This window comes from Pogona vitticeps, chromosome 1 (genome assembly GCF_051106095.1).
Source record: "Pogona vitticeps strain Pit_001003342236 chromosome 1, PviZW2.1, whole genome shotgun sequence".
Taxonomy (NCBI): Eukaryota; Metazoa; Chordata; class Lepidosauria; order Squamata; family Agamidae; genus Pogona; species Pogona vitticeps.
Window position 1 is genome coordinate 291100560 of NC_135783.1, and position 10188 is coordinate 291110747.

General features: G+C 39.5%; 1 long non-coding RNA gene across 1 annotated transcript; it reads left to right on the plus strand.

Moving 5' to 3' along the window:
* The first annotated feature begins 466 nt into the window (after positions 1 to 466).
* LOC144587951 (uncharacterized) lies at positions 467 to 9245 on the plus strand. Its single transcript, XR_013543220.1, has 2 exons — positions 467 to 4237; positions 7136 to 9245. It is a non-coding gene; the product is annotated as an uncharacterized LOC144587951 (long non-coding RNA).
* The last annotated feature ends 943 nt before the right edge of the window (positions 9246 to 10188 follow it).

A 10188-nucleotide genomic window follows, 5' to 3' on the forward strand; every position in this document is an offset into this window, starting at 1 on the left:
CTGTGAGAGAGTGTGTGAGTGAGTGATACTTTATTACATTGATTGCCTTATTATTTGAGTTATTAAAGTGATTCACCATTCCTTTTGTTGTAGCCAATAAACACAAGTTTTTATTTTCAAAATCATTTATTAGTCTGAAGAGTCACGTTGGTGGCAGCGTGAATAGAGTGAGTGTGTGAGAGTGACATGGCACCTCCTTTGTGACGTGTGAGGAGGCTGTCACACCCATCATATCTGAAACAGGGAATAATACTGTTCTGCCAATTTATTCATCAGGTTGGTGGGCAAGATGGGCCCTGCACTGTTATAGTCAGTTCCAATAGCCAGATCTTATCAGGCAGAGGGTTACGTAAGCCATGCACAGCCATGTCAGGTGAAGGCAAGGTCAACACACAGTGCAATGGTCTGCTAACAGGGTCATGCTAGAGAGCAGGCAAATCAAGTGAGGGTGATTTCAAGTCAGAGTTGACATCAAGAGGCCAATATGTTCCTCACCTCAGAACTACAGTTTGAATGTGGTTGAAGAAACTTGCTTAGTATATTGACATTAAACTACATTTTCCTGTTTCAGACATAGCAGAGGGCTATTGTTTAAGCTGGTACCCGGGGCTATAAGTCAGATGCAGCTTGATGGCACATCACACACATTGCTGAAGCTACACAGAATCAGCATGCTAGCAAAGAGATAAAGGAAGGAATGCATGCACAGGAATGACAGTTTTTCTCTTTTAAACTCTGTTTTAGCAACCTGGGAATATACAGTAAGTTCTGACATTTGTCTTGCTTTGAAATGGTCCCTGGGAGTTCTTGACCTTACCTTGTAATAATCTTAGTACTGCAGAATTGGGAGGGACCCTATGGATCATCAAGTCCAGCCCCTGTCAGAGAGGCATGCTGGGGAATTACTTTCACTTGGTAAATGCCAGATTACTCAAACTCCAGAGGACTCTCAAGCTACCTCTTCCTTGGTGCTCTTCAGACTGTTGACATAGCCTGGTTTGAACACCCTAGACTGCACATGAATAGAAATCTGTCAGAAGGGAATCTTTCAGGAGCATCTCGTATGCATCAAAGATGCACCTCCTCTCGCTATACGCTGACAGGGTTTATTTGTTCATTAATTATATTTCTTATATCCTGACTTTTCTCCTGAGGACTCAACACAGACTGTGTGAATCTGTGTGTGCATGTCTGTTTAGGCATTTATATTTCACCATACAACTACATTCATGAGGTGGCTGAGAATACAAAATCAAAAACAAAATTAAAATATTTTCTTAAAAAAATTAAAATATTAACAGTCTAAAAACAGCAGGTAGCAAATCTAAAAAGGACAGTGTAAGAATTTCACAGAATCTTTAATTTAGATTTAAAAGCTTGACAAAAAACAGATCCTGCCAATAGCAAAATATAGATGCTGATTATACAGAGGCCGGTGTCTGGGTACCCTTTGTTTCTGATGTCTGGGGTTGTCTCCTAGAAGCAGGGCATTATTATTTGTAGAACCCTCTCCACAAAGACGATGAATCGTTATCTCTGGTGGCTTTAGGTACAAAGCAAAATAAGAAAACAAACAAAAACTCCAAACACTGACTTTTGATGCCATACCATTTTAATTGTGTGATCAACTGGTTCTGCTGCAGCTCATTATGGTGGTGATTGTTATTTTGTTTATGTTTTTTAAATGCATTGTTCTGTTTATCTACAAGTTTGGTATTGAAACCAGACATTATTGTTTGATGAAAAGCTTGTAAGAAACATCAAGGGATTCCGCTTAGGGCTACACACTTTAATTTTTAATCAATTAAAATATTTTAGTTAATTATGTGGGGCTCATGAGAAATTCAGGAGCAATTTTAAATTTAATAATTTTAATATAAATACTTATAAAAATTTTGGGTGGCAGTTCCATAAATGTAGTCCTGAGATTTAATTGTTTCCATTATGGTTAACATGGGATAATAGTTTTAACAATAAATTATGTGGATCTGTAACCATATGACATACTGATGTTTGTCATTAAAATGCATAGATGAGTATAATTTGAAAGAAGCCCTGTGTTTGTTAGATGGACAGCACTGAAATGAAATTTAAGATAAATCTGAGATCTAGCCAGAGTTCCATGCTTCTTTCCTTCCTCTACCTTTTTTAAAAAAATCTCCAAGCCTCAAATTGGGCTTGCACACTATTGTAAAATATAGCTGGCCTTCTCTTGTATACTGAAATGATTAAGTGTAAGATAGATAGGGTATAAAAAGCAGGGGTCTTAAACATTACTAAGAAGTAAAAATGAAAAAGTTCACAAAGGTTAAAAAATTCTTTTCCATTAAAGATGCTGGAATACATTTTAAATGCTTAGTCGAAAGGGCAAACTGTGAAATGAGTATAACTTGAAGTTAACTTTTATCCAGACAGACAGGACATTTTAGTAACAAGAGAGGGGTGTTTTGTTTGGAGAAGCCACACAGAAATAGACACACGAAGTACACATTTTTACAACATGGTCACTTGAAGAGTGGTAAACAATGTCCAACCAGCTGCCATTAAGTGGTTTTCTTTTAACAGCCAAAATACAGCTGGAACAAAAATGGTCTCAACAGATGTATTGTGTTTTCCCAGTGGGGCACTTTTTTGTCCCACACAATGTAATGTGGTAGGCGGGGGCAGAATGTCCATTTGATGGTCAAGAAACAATGAAGAGAAACCAGCATGTGTTTTTGGAAGAGAATCAATCCCTTCTTCCACCAAAACAAAAAGAAAGTGGAAGAAAGTATAATCTGAAGTCTCATCACCTGCATAGACAACATATTGTTTGCAGACCAAAACAAAATAACCCGAGATGCCTTCCCATCCACCCTGGATAAAACACAGACACATTGTTAACATTAACAGTTGTACTGGAGAAAAAGTTGATAGCAGATATATAAAGGCCACTGCTTGAACTGGCACAGTATAAGGATCAGATCGTTACAGCTGATGCTAGATAATCATGGAGGTTCATAACCAAAAGTGGCTATGTACCCTCCTGGGTGCAAATCCACTAGGGTAGAGAGAGCCCGTGGGTTCCAACTGTAGGGAACTGTAGCAGCCCTCCAGAGCTAGGCATTGCAGGCTGTTTTGTATCCTAGTTTGGAGAGAAATGTGGCATATAGGTAAAGGTAAAGGTTCCCCTTGACAATTGTTTTCCAGTCATGTTCGACTCTAGGGGGCGGTGCTCATCCCCGTTTCCAAGCCATAGAGCCAGCGTTTGTCCGAAGACAATCCTCCATGGTCACATGGCCAGTGCAACTTAGATACGGAATGCTGTTACTTTCCCACCGAGATGGTAACTATTTATCTACTGGCAATTTTACATGTTTTTGAACTGCTAGGTTGGCAGGAGCTGGGACAGGCGACGGGAGCTCACTCCGTCACGTGGATTCAATCTTACAGCTGAAGATCTACAGACCTTACAGCACAGAGGCTTCTGCGGTTTAACACGCAGCACCACCACATCCCTTATAGGCATATAGATAAATTAAATATTTTTCAAAAAACATTCAAAAATTGGTGGGAGAAGTCAGTTTCCACAGCCCTTTATTGGGGAACAGTTCCTTGAGCAGATGTGATTTTGTATTCGAGTGAACAATTGTCCCACAGGACCTTTAATGCTGAGTTTCCCCACAGGTAAGAAAACAGCTGCGTTCCTTCAGGGTGTTAGGGAGGTTCCTTTCTTTTCCTAATTTTGGTGGTTCAAAACAAGATCTTTATTGTGTTGAATTGGATTAGTTTTATTTTAAAGACAGAATTTGTACTGGTTACACTTTCTTCAACAACAAAGAGCTATCAGCTATTTGAAACAAACATTCCAGTTAGCTTTCCAGTTATTAATATTTAGATATTGTGGAAAATTCCTGCTTTTGCACCCAGAAATGTGCCTGTAGATACTTTCATACCCACTTTTAGGCTGAAATTCCCAAATACCCCAGAAGTCAATCCGTGCAAGTTTTCTTTTTTTAAAATCCTCCTTATATTTATTTACAAAGTGGCATCAAGTTGCTTTTGATTCATAGCACCCCTGTGAATTAGTGATCTCTGAAAGATCCTTCTCTTAACAGGCTCCCCTCAGGTCTTGCAAGCTAGAGACTGTGGCTTCCTTTACTGTGTCAATCCACCTTCATTTATTCACATAGATGAAGGTCACCAAAAGTTTAGGTCCAAGCCTACGATTGGATTCAAGGACAGGACTAAAAGTGAAGTAAGTAAGTAAGTAAGTAAGTAAGTAAGTAAGTAAGTAAGTAAGTAAGTAAGTAAGTAAGTAAATAAATAAATAAATAAATAAATAAATAAATTTTAAAAGTTTCCAGGTATCAAGATAATTAAACGTTCAAAATATTTGTCTGCATCCTGAGTACATAAACATTGTAATCTTGGGGCTTTAACTTTACAAGCCCTGCTCTAGCATGCTACAGTACTGCTTGGAAGATTCAAGGAGGCATCCTTCCCAGGAATTATACCTTCTTAGCTGGATGTTGAATCTGGGACCACCTACCCCAAAGCATGTATGGCTAAATATTGTATTTTTATATATGTTATTTTGATGTGTTTTAACCTGTGTAAGCCGCCCTGAGTAGACGCTGTCTAGAGGGGCAGGGTAAAAATCGAATAAATAAATAAAATAAATGATAAGCAAACGTTTGGTGGATGAAAAACAAGTCTTTTGAGAAAGGATGATGCTTTTTCTTACTCTGGCCATGTTGTCTAGAAGATTCTGGGAGTTGTAGTCCAAAACAGTACGTTTTCCAAGCTCTGCTTCTTAGTATAGAATCCAGACTTTTGCTGTATGTAATAGCTCAGTTGGTAGAAGCACCCTGTTCCGCCGAAGCAACCTACGTATGGAATACTCTTACCAGGAAAATTCTGTGGGCTCCCTTGTAGCCAACTTTTAAAAGGACCCTGCAATCTGTCTTATTTCAATGGGCTGTTTGGTGAGTCTAGAAGGAATGCAGTTGTGTTCTCTTCTCTATGTTATTGTTGTTGATTTTTTTTAAAAAAAGATACTATGCACTATTTTAATTTGCTGCATTGTTTTATCTAAAGATACTGAAAGGCATCCTCAAGGGATATTTCAGATAGAAAGATGAGATTTAAAATTTTATATAAACATACAAACGAATAAATAGGTTTTGTCACAATCCCATTCTCTTCCCCTTGTAAAAGGTGGTTGGTTGTTAACGTTAAGTGTGTGGGGTCATTAGCGAAAGAATCACCTCAAGCCAACCCATTTCTATAAACTTCATTGATACACAGAGTTCAAAATTATTTTTATTGGAATACACAGTTCAGATGTTGCCTATCATAGGTAACTGAGAACAGAAATGTTGATTTTTTAAAAAAATGACAGTTGCCAAAACCTTCCAGCCAAGCATAGCATGAGAGTTGTTAGCCAAAACAGTAATTTTTCTAAGCTGTGGCAGGTAAGCCAGATGGGGTCCAATATCCTCAGTACTTACCATCAATGCCTCAGAGCTGGGTAAGCAGGCATGAGGAAGCTCAGACCCACCACAACCCCAAATATATCACTGAGTCTGGTGAATGGTTATGTGATCAAGTCATGCACTGAGACAAAGTCGCATCCGTGAGCACATGGCACCCATCCCATACAGAATCATCCAATCTGTTCTGTTTCTAACTCTGTTATCTTTCCCACTCTTATTCCATCTTTTATTCTTATCCCATCCACCCACCCAACCCAATAAGATGGGGAAGGTGGAATGCTGTACCTTTTTTGACTAGCAAGATTAGAAGCTGACAATTTAGAAATGCCTTTGGGACAAACGAGATGTTACAGAGAGGTCATTGTTAGAATCAGCTAAGAGATACTGAGGGCAGAATAATCCATCAGACATAACCAGAGATGGGATTCAGCAGGTTCGCACCTATTCTATAGAACCGATTCCTAAATGTACTATTGGTTCTTAGAACCGTTTGCTGGCCTGAGATGAATGAAGGAGGAGGGGCCAGGTGACCAGCGACGAGCGGGGGGGAGGGGCACAATTAGCTGCCTCCCTTCCTGCGCCACACTGAGCCATCTGAGGTGGGGTGTGGGTGAGAGAGATAAAGCCCTGGAAAGAGCAGAGGCGTCAGTGGGGGAAAGGGGGGAGGATTAGTCCTTGATGTCACTGGAGGAAAGCTCATGGCCTCGAGGCAGAGGGGAGGGGGGTGATTGACAAGGCATGAGGGCAGGACACAGAGGGAAAAAGTTTTGGGGTGAGACCGCTTCAGTTAAACACCCAACCGTCCTCATTTTACTATGATTTTTTCAAGTTAAAGGTACCACATAAGACTGTTGCTTATGTGGTACCTTTTTTAAAAATGTACTGGGCATTTATTTATTTATTTATTTATTTATTTATTTATTTATTTATTTATTTATTTATTTATTTATTTATTTATTTATTTATTTATTTATTTATTTATTTATTCATTTATTCATTTATTCATTTATTCATTTATTTATTTATCATTAGGACATAGAACCTGCTGTTAATTTATTTGAATCCCACCACTGGACATAACAAATAATCCATCATTAGAAGAGAGAATTCCTTCACTGAAGGAAGCATCTGAATGTGCAGCAGGTATTTCTCTCATCTCAGGTCATTTGCAAATTAGCTTCCTTTATGATTGATTTTAGGACTTATGGATTCCTCTGAAGTCTGGCTTCTCAAACAGTAGTGCTTACCTGAATCACAGTTTCTCCAATACTAACATACTTTCAACTCAAATCTTGAGCTATCAATAATGTTTTTTTCTAGCCTCAGAAGGATTGTGTAGCTAAAACACTGATATATTTTCTTCTAACGATGTGCTAACTATAACATCTGAATTGACCTTCAGTGTTCCTGTGTCACTAAAAAAATAAACTTTACAACAGTGCCAATCATTGTAGTTTATCTCGTGCCTGACTGATCTCTCTCACATTAGCTATTTTCTATTTTAGCTGATTGCGCTCCCTTTTTTAAAAACAACAATGCACTTAATCATAGAACCCATTTCCCCTTCCCCTTTGGAGACATCTTATACGAACCTGTTTTTGATTTTGTTTTTGTTTTAATCCTGCATCATTCCCCTCTTTTTTCTATTGCTGTACCAGTGAAGTGTTAACTCGTGTGAGCTGGAGTATGAAGCATTCTCTGTGCACATTTGAAGCCTGTTTGTTTACCCAACCAAAGAACAGCCTACAATCCTTAGAGGATGAAGTCCATCTGAAAACAAGTGGCAATCAATGCAGGGACAATTAGGGAGTAAAAGCTACAAAATGAGGAGCCCTGTAACTCAGAAAGTCATCACAGCAGTCAATATCTTCAAAGTCCAAGGAACTCTGAACATTATGGCTTTTTCTGTATGGCTTCATTGAAGTGTCCTGATATCTGGAAGGTCTGCATTGACGTTATGTAATAAACTGAATAATAAATACTAAAAATAAAATAAAGTAATGTAACTTAACGGTCTTGCATTAATCACAATTACTTCTTATTGCAAATATGGTTTCTTTAATTAAATTAGTGTCTACTTCAGCGTTAGTTGTTCAGCATCAATTTGCAAGTGTTGTGTGATAACAAATATGCTGGCTGACAGTAGTACTCAGAAAGGTCAGTGGAACTTCAGAACTCTCTAAGATGAGGAGGCTGGGGATCAGTATCTGTTGTGTAACCTCGGTGACATGGAGAATTCACTCAAAGAGTAAACAAGAGAGGTTAGGAAGGGTATTGTGGATTACTGTAGCATATTTTATGTGGAGCTGCCTTTGGGAAGTGTCCAGAAACATCCATAGGTCCAAAACGATGCACCAGATTGTTAACTGGTGCTGATTGTAGGGATCGCATAACCCACCCACCTACTCCTGTTACAGCAGCTCCACTGGCTGCTGACGCATTTCCAGTCATAGTACAAAGTGTTATTTGGTGGAGACATGGGAGAGGGCCTTCTGTATCACTGCTTCCAGACTCTGGAACGACCTCCCATGGGAGGGAGTTTAATCTGTTCAGTCTTAAAGTTTGTAACCTGAGGATGTGTGTGACTAGCACATGAATAACATGTGTGAGGTGCAATGGAGGCAGCATGGATCAATCAGTAGGAGAGCACCTGCCTTACATATGGGAGGGGAACCCTTTATCCATAGGCCTCAATTAGTGTGCTGGAGTTCCCCAGTCCAGTCTGTGACAGTTTCCTGGTTGCCCTTCCCTAATCCTGAAGTCCTACCTCATAGGAAAGGAATCCAGTTAGGAGAGAGATGGAAACGCCATTATCAAGGGAATCTGTCTTCCCGTGATGAAAAAGTGAGGAAGAACAAAGTTGACTCCTTGGGAATTTAAATGCAAATAACTGGTGGATCACATCTTGCCATCTTCAGGGAGGTAGGGGTAAGACTCTCCCTTCAACCTGCCAATCAGTATACACAGCCGGGCTTCCAGGTAAGGCTTTTCTTGGAGTAGTTCTTACCACACAAACGGAATTCTAAAGGTGTGAGGGTAGGTATGTGTGAGGGAATGTTCCACACAATTTCCTGTGGTGTCCCCTTCTTTTTTTCTCATCTTGTTTATTATCAGCTTGCTTATTTTCTGTCCTTGTACAATAAGGAAAGAAAATAGGTAGATCTTTTCCTGCTGAATGTTGTCTAGAAGAACCAAGTAACGCTGTAGGCAACATTCACTGTATTAAGTGTCTACAAGGGAACAAGTAATAAAAAATCGCAGGATCAATCTGTTCTGGATGGCAGCCATTCAATTCTGTTTCAATTCCTCCCATTTTTCTGCTTTGCCCCACAGTTAGGGCTCAGTTACATATCATAATACTCCTGGTTTTGTACTGGGTTTTAGAATATTTGAAACGGATCTTAAAATATCAATCTACATGACATACAGCTAGGTGCAATTTTTTTCTGGCAAGGAAGCATTTTTTGTTTTGTCAAAAACATGTTTTTTTTAAAAAATGCTAGGGGCTTGTTTATTTTAGCATGTTTATGAATTTGATTTATTTTGAATTTATTTTGCATGTGTACTGTACTTGCCTGTGTTGGAATAAGTTGTGTCTATGGTGTTTGTCAAGTTTTGAATGCCAGGATCACGGGTTTCCAGGCTGCAGGGTAACCTTGCAATCTGATCTCTTATTTTTTTTAATCTGTAAAACCAATCTAGTGCTATTCCACTTTGAAAAAGCATTACACAACTATTAAAACATGATGTGGAACCTGGAAAAATTAATTCTCGACTTATGAACGACCCTACTTGCGAACAATTCAACTTACGAACCCGCCCTATAGGGGAAATAAGGACTCGACATACAAACTTCCCTTGAGTTATGTACAGGAAAAAAGTGCCCCTCCCTCCCCTTAGAGGCTTCTGGAGGGGAAAAAAGGGTCAGAAACTTAAAAATAAATAAAAGAAAGTCACTTACCAGGCTTTGGTAGCCCCCAAACAGCAGGAAAAAGAGCAGGAAACAGATAAAAGCCGACACCCAGAAGGGAGCCTGGCAACCATTTTGTGATTTTCCCCCACTCCTGCACCCTCCTCTCCCCGCCTATCAGCTGATGGGCTGGCTCTGAAGAGGCTTGGGGAGGCTTGCTCAGCACCTAAAAAGCCTGCCTGTGTGTCTTTGTGCTGAAAAAAATCAGCACAACATGCTTTAAAACATGATTTAGAATTGGCTTCGTTGAAAAAAAAGATTTCTAAAGTGCTTTGCAAAATGTTCCCTACCTTCCTCCATTTCCTGAACTTAAGGGGAAAAAAAAGAAAAAATATCCCCCTCTAGTGGCAGAAGGTGGAATAGCAGCTTCTCATTAATTTCTATGGACAGAAAAGAGCAGATACAGATTAAATGGTTTTCAATGCATTCCTATGGGAAATGCAGATTTGACCTAAGAACTTTTCGACCTAAGAACCACTTCCAATACGGATTAAGTTCATAAGTCGAGACCCCACTGTAACTTGAACGCCTTCTGGCCTGCCTGCTCTTTCTCTCTTCCTCTAGGGACTTAGGGTGGCTAGTGCAGCTGGCTTCTGGTTAAAGAAGTGGGGAAAAGAAGGGGGCAGCTATTGTTCAAGGAAAAACCTACATTCCCAAAGTGAGAAAGGGAAAGAAAGGGAGGAAGAAGAGGTGACAGCAGTGGCAGTGCTAGTCTGCTGCTTCCTTGCCCTTCCCCACTCC